The following is a 5,983-nucleotide window of genomic DNA, read 5'->3' as shown; positions in this document are numbered from 1 at the left end:
AGCAGGAACATGTGGGAGAAATTCAATTGTTCAGACAGCAAGAAGGTGTTATTTTTCTGTCTATTAATTACTATCAAAAAAAAACAACAAAAAAACCCAACCAAACAAATAAAAAAAAACCAACCAAAAAAAAAAAAAAAAAAAAAAAACCACTCAGCCCCTTCTAAGAAACTGCACAGACTTAAGAAACAAAAAAGATCCCACATGAATAAAAATGGACATTTTGAGGTTTTTTTTCTGCAGAAAATTTTATGCAGAAATTTGTTTTATTTTTAACTACCAAACACAAACATGATGTACACAGAAAACCACACATTTTGAGAATGCTTTCAGCTCTACATTGCAACTATTACATGTCATTATTCTACACTTAATAACCTAAAATACTGCCATCTTGAAAAAATTGTATTACAGAAACAGTTCTTTATAGTTCATCATCCCAGCTGACCTCTCAGAGGTCTCAAAGTCATCTACGCTAACACACTTGCTTTCATTGTTCCCACCACTCTCCTCTTTTCTGACCACCAAGTAAGCCATACCCAACACCACTATACTGGCAACAATGCCAAGGTCACTTCCAATTCCTGATTCTTTGGATTCCAGCCTTCACACTGACACAGGCTTCTTAACAGGGATGCAAAAATGCTGCCTGGACACCTTGACTTTTCTAAGTCAAAGAAAGTGCACCCAAATACACCCAACAGAAGCAAAGACTGAAACACAGCTGAAAGCAAAACGGGAACAACTCTTCTGCCACATATTCCCCTCTGTCGACTAGCTTTAATTTTAAGTTTGAAAGACACATTCCTAGTTCCACTGAAAACTCACAATCTGCCTTGATGTTCACAGGTACCACAGAATTTCACATCACCAGTTCCACTTATTGTTTTCAGCTGCACACCCCATGGAAATAAACTTTTCCATGAAAGTTTTTTTCCAAAAACATCATTTTTCAAAAATACTACTTAGCCTTGTTTAATTACAAAGGCTGAGGAAAAGCTTATTTGTTGGGTTTTAATGTATTTTACTATTTCTGTACAAATCTTAGGGCTCTCTGTTTGAAGCAAATACTTTAAGTACATCAAGTGAGCAACCAGGCCAGAAGACACACCATTCCACATATCTGTGATAACAGACAAAAAAGTCAGCTACATTATGAAGTGCAGCAGGTGATGCTGGCTCACACAGAGAAAAAACAATTGAAAGCCCACTGATTAACTTCCAAATGTTCAGATGCATTTCTAGCTGTCCCTTCGGACCATCACACAAATTTACAATAAGCAAAGGAGTATGCTTGGGGAGACAGAGGGGAGGAATACATCCTACTAACATGCTTCCACTCCTGTAAGAAATGTTCCACTTAACTCCTTTCCTACATCTTTTCCAGTGAACCCGCCTATATTCTGCAGTAATTTTAACAGTAAAAGGAAAAAAGTCCAAACCAAAATGATTATGGAATTTTATTTACAAGACTGTCAATCTATACATTAAATATCTATCTCAGCCTAAACGGACAAGAGATTTATGAGTAAATAACTGCACATGTAACTTCTCAGCTATCAAAAAACAAGCTCTTTCTGATACACTGTTACATGAGTTATTCCTGAAAGAGCTGAAAATAAAGTCCCTCAGCTAAACTTCTCCCAGAGCCTGTCAAATGGGCACTCATAAGCACACCATCTGTGTAAAACACTTGCCATTCACAACTTTCTTCTTTCCTAGTGTTCTCTCTCACTAGGAAGCCAGCAGGCAGAAGCTGGGTACACCACCCATAGGAGACAAAGAAGCCCAGATTAAATATCTGTTTCACGACTCACCAACACCATTATGCTGTTACCAAGGCATCAGCAGAAGACACATTACACATTAATGAAACCAAACATATGTGCAAAAAGCCAGGTGGTCTTAAAAATAAAATACATAAAATAAATAAAAGCTCTCTCCTGGGGAAGAACTCTTCAAAGGAATAGTAACCAAAGGGAGGGGTGAAGAAAAGCACATTAAATGTCAGTGTCATTAAAGATTACAGTTTTCCTTAATGCTTTGGGAGGGCTCATACTATTGACTAAGGCAGCAATGAACAGCCTTGCTGTGAAGGAACACGCAGCAAATGGTAAACTGAGAGATTTACTAGGAGCCAGGCTGACAGTGTGTAAAAACCAGCATTGACACAGCACTCCTTAGTAGTAATACTTCTACTGTGAACAACAGCTGATATTCTGACGTTTCAGGGAAGCACACATTATATAAAATAATGAATTTTCTTAATACTTTCACTACCACATTAATATAAGGTGAAAGCTTGGAATTGCTTTAGCACCTACCAAACACATGATTATTTTTGTCTTAGTATGCAATTCAGATGACAAAAAAAATTCAAGTATTTTAATGAATCAGGATGAAACAACAAAATAAATTAATTTCCTTATGCTTTCATCTGAAAATAATGCAAATTTGATGGAAGCTGTCAAAATGTTGCAGCTTTTTATTATGTATTCACTGCCACATTTGCAGTAGTGATTAACCACAACTTCCATGAGGAAACTAAGCTCAAATTTGTTGTTTTATCTAATTATAAACTAAAATGTACTACAAATAAATCAGCTTAATAACAGTCAGTTTAACACTTCCTATAGTTTCTAGCAGGAATCAAGAACCATAAACATTTTCAACAGCAGTCAAATCAAAATGCTTAATCTAACTGTTCTGTTATTACTTTAAGAGGGGTCTGAATCAAAGCAGACAATTAACACTAAAAAGCTCCTCAAAAAGCAGTAATGTATTGTGATTTGTTTGTTTTTGAAGAAAAAAATTGTTGAAAACAACCTACTACAAACTCTGGAATTTGTCTTTCACAGACAGTTTTTAAATAGAAGGCATGTTGAAGATGACAATCCTGAACAATCTTGTAACTGTTATAGTCCATTTAAAGCAATGTCAACACAAAATGTTTCACACATCAGAAATCTTATTTTTAGTTTTAATAGTAAAGAGAACCCTCATAACACAATGGCTACCTGCTCAAGTGAAAAAAAAATCCCATAAGGAAAAAGAAGTTCATGTTTCTAAACATTCTGATGAAGAGTAAATTCTAGGTAGCATTTATCTAAAAAAGGTGCCTATTTGCTACAGTGGTTTCATCTTCATGTAGAAGACCTGTTTCAGTTAATTTGAGAGGGGTCAGCAAAGTGGATTTTTTGGTAGCATTTCCTCAAAAAGATTGGCATTAGCCCACCACTGGGCCTGCATTCTTCTCAGCGGGTTTATGAAAAAAAGAAGTTCTGCAATATTTGGCATTATGGAGTCTGGAATGTAGTATGTTTTAAACTCTAAAGAACTCAGTAGGGAATTAGAGTAGTGGACTAACAAATCCCTTTTAAAGAAACCGTTCAATTAAGTACTGATTCCTCATACCTATCAGGTGCAAACAGGCACTTTCAAATTAAACTTGTTGTAAAGCATATATGGGCATTAATTTCAAGTTCAAAACCAATTTAATTACACCTATCCAGTATGAGATATTCATCAGATGTTGGTATAAGACAAAGAAGTTTGATGGATTATTTTTTTCTCTACTTTTTTATATTTAAGCTTAGCCACAGAATTCAAGCCAATTTAAACACCATTATCAACACCAGTCGATAGCACAAACACAATTCAAGACTTGGAATATAAATTCTCTTAAGGTTTGCAAAAAATAATTCCCACCCTTCAAATTTTGCAATTATGATGGAAATTTCTGCTCCAGGAGCCCAAATACACAACACTTCTTTTTTTTGGAGCCAGTAAGGTAAGAGAGAAAAGAAAGCATTGAACTGCTTCAGTGTTTACATATTCTACTTTTATTTGCAAGTGACCTTACGCATTACATATTTACCAATAGATGCTAAATTAGGCAAAATGTTAAATCGAAAGTAAATTTTAAGTTAGGCAGGTCTACAGAATTTAAGAGCTAGCAAAACCTCACTTGGTTCAAAACAAGAATATTACTCTACTGCATTCCCACTAGTGTTGCCATACAACAGTACGATGTGAGTCTTTCTCTCTTCCTTACTCTCATGTTAGGCATTCAAAACACTGTTTCACGCTGTTTTAAAAGAAACACAGTCCATTTGACAGCAAGATTTCATAAAGTTAAAAGGATTTTTGTTTTGATTAACTGATGATTAAAAAATACCTTTTGAAAACGATTATAGATATACCTTCATCTAGAAAAATACAGATGCGGACAGCAAGCGTCTCTCTTACAGAAACAAGCAGCACACAAGATTCAATGACCTATATTTATGAAGTGCTTGTGAAACTTATAAATAAACATGGTTTAGAGCCTGGTAGATAGTATACCTCTTACTAGAAAGAAAAGTCTGTACTTCGCAAAGTAGAATGCTGCAAACTTTTATTGTAAACAAACATTCATAGAATACTGTTCTAGAATACAAAGACTCTCTAAACCAAGCAAGCTAAACTGAAAATATGATTCTCTTTGCAGATGCCATTCTTTTTAACACAGAGCATTGTTCTGCCTTACCCTTGGAAACACTTTACAATCCCATCTCAGGTTTAAGCCTGATCACAGTGACTGTAGTGTCAATTCTTGCCAAGATTTGGACCTAAAGACCCTCTCATTTTCAGTTAATGCTGAAAATACTCAAAAAGTAAACTTCTGTAAAAAAAATATAATTACTTTCATGATTCTGAAAGCTTTCTAAATATATCTGCAAATACATTCAAAGAAATATTTTCTTTATGAAAAAATTATTAGCACATTATTAAGTGCAATCAAAGGTCTCTAATACAAGTCTTAGTCAAGTTACAGGAGCACAAGATTTTAAATGCCATATTAAAAAGGGTCCAAAGTACACATTTCTTTTCTGGGAAAATCCATAAACCTAAGTGGAACAGTGAGCTCATCTGGTATTTTACATGAATTTTTAAATCAAGTCAATAAAAGCCAAGAAGATAGCTGCAGTCTATAATCAAAAGCCTTATTGTGACTGTTCTCCTACAGAATAAAAACAAATCCCCTATTAAATATAGTGTAACATGACAGATTCCAGTTGCAGCTGAGGAGCACTCCCATTTGTTATTTATTAAAAGCATAATGAGAATGGTAAATTATTTATCCTTCTTTGCTCACGAGGTAATGTTAACCAAGCACAGCAGAATGAATGACTGCAAGACACAAATACAGAAGACTTAACTTTAACACTTTCCAGAACTCTTTAAACAGATCTATAATGAAAACAACAATAACAACACCAAAGCAACAAGACCTCAGGTTTTGCCCTGTAGTGAGGAATACTAATATTTGAACAGATGGTAGCTGCCAATACATGCTTCCAGGCTGAATAACCTTACATCAGCTTCAAAAGAGAAGCTGGTAATTTTACAATTACAGCAAGTCCATGGAGGATTTATTTTATCTATCTAGATCACTGGTTTTTGAGACTACCCTAAGAACATGCTTACGAACAACAAAAGAACAAACCAAGCAATATAAAGCTTAGTACACTATCTGCAAACCAAACAGACAACACTCACAAACTGATGAAAACGCTCTTGCATTCTGTCAGCAAGAACACTAAGGGTATCACTGAGGCTTTGGCCACTCAGTGTTCTCCTGCTTCTAGAGCCCCAAGACCCGGAGAATTAGCAGAGCATCAGCACTTCGGCAGCACAAATTTCTGCACTGCTCATGGCTTTAAATCAACTTGTAACCAGCAGCTGCAATAGAAATTAGGGCTAACTGCAAGCCCTGCTACTTAACTACTAAACCTTACAAGACCGCTCATCGCCGACCAGGCACGAACCCGACTATTGCTCGACAGACCATAAAGCAGCCAGAAACGCTTCAGGCGAGCACAGCTCCACAGTCCCACAGAGCAGCACACCCCTCCGGTCTCTACCCACGCTGCTCCGTGGCACCGCCGCCCCGGGCCGAGGCGCAGAGGGGCGACACCTGCGAAAGCCCCGATGGGCCCTG

Source organism: Acanthisitta chloris, unplaced genomic scaffold, assembly GCF_000695815.1.
Source record: "Acanthisitta chloris isolate BGI_N310 unplaced genomic scaffold, ASM69581v1 scaffold43087, whole genome shotgun sequence".
In the NCBI taxonomy this organism is placed as follows: Eukaryota; Metazoa; Chordata; class Aves; order Passeriformes; family Acanthisittidae; genus Acanthisitta; species Acanthisitta chloris.
The sequence above is the reverse complement of the archived record's forward strand: the minus strand, read 5'-3'. Positions refer to the sequence as shown.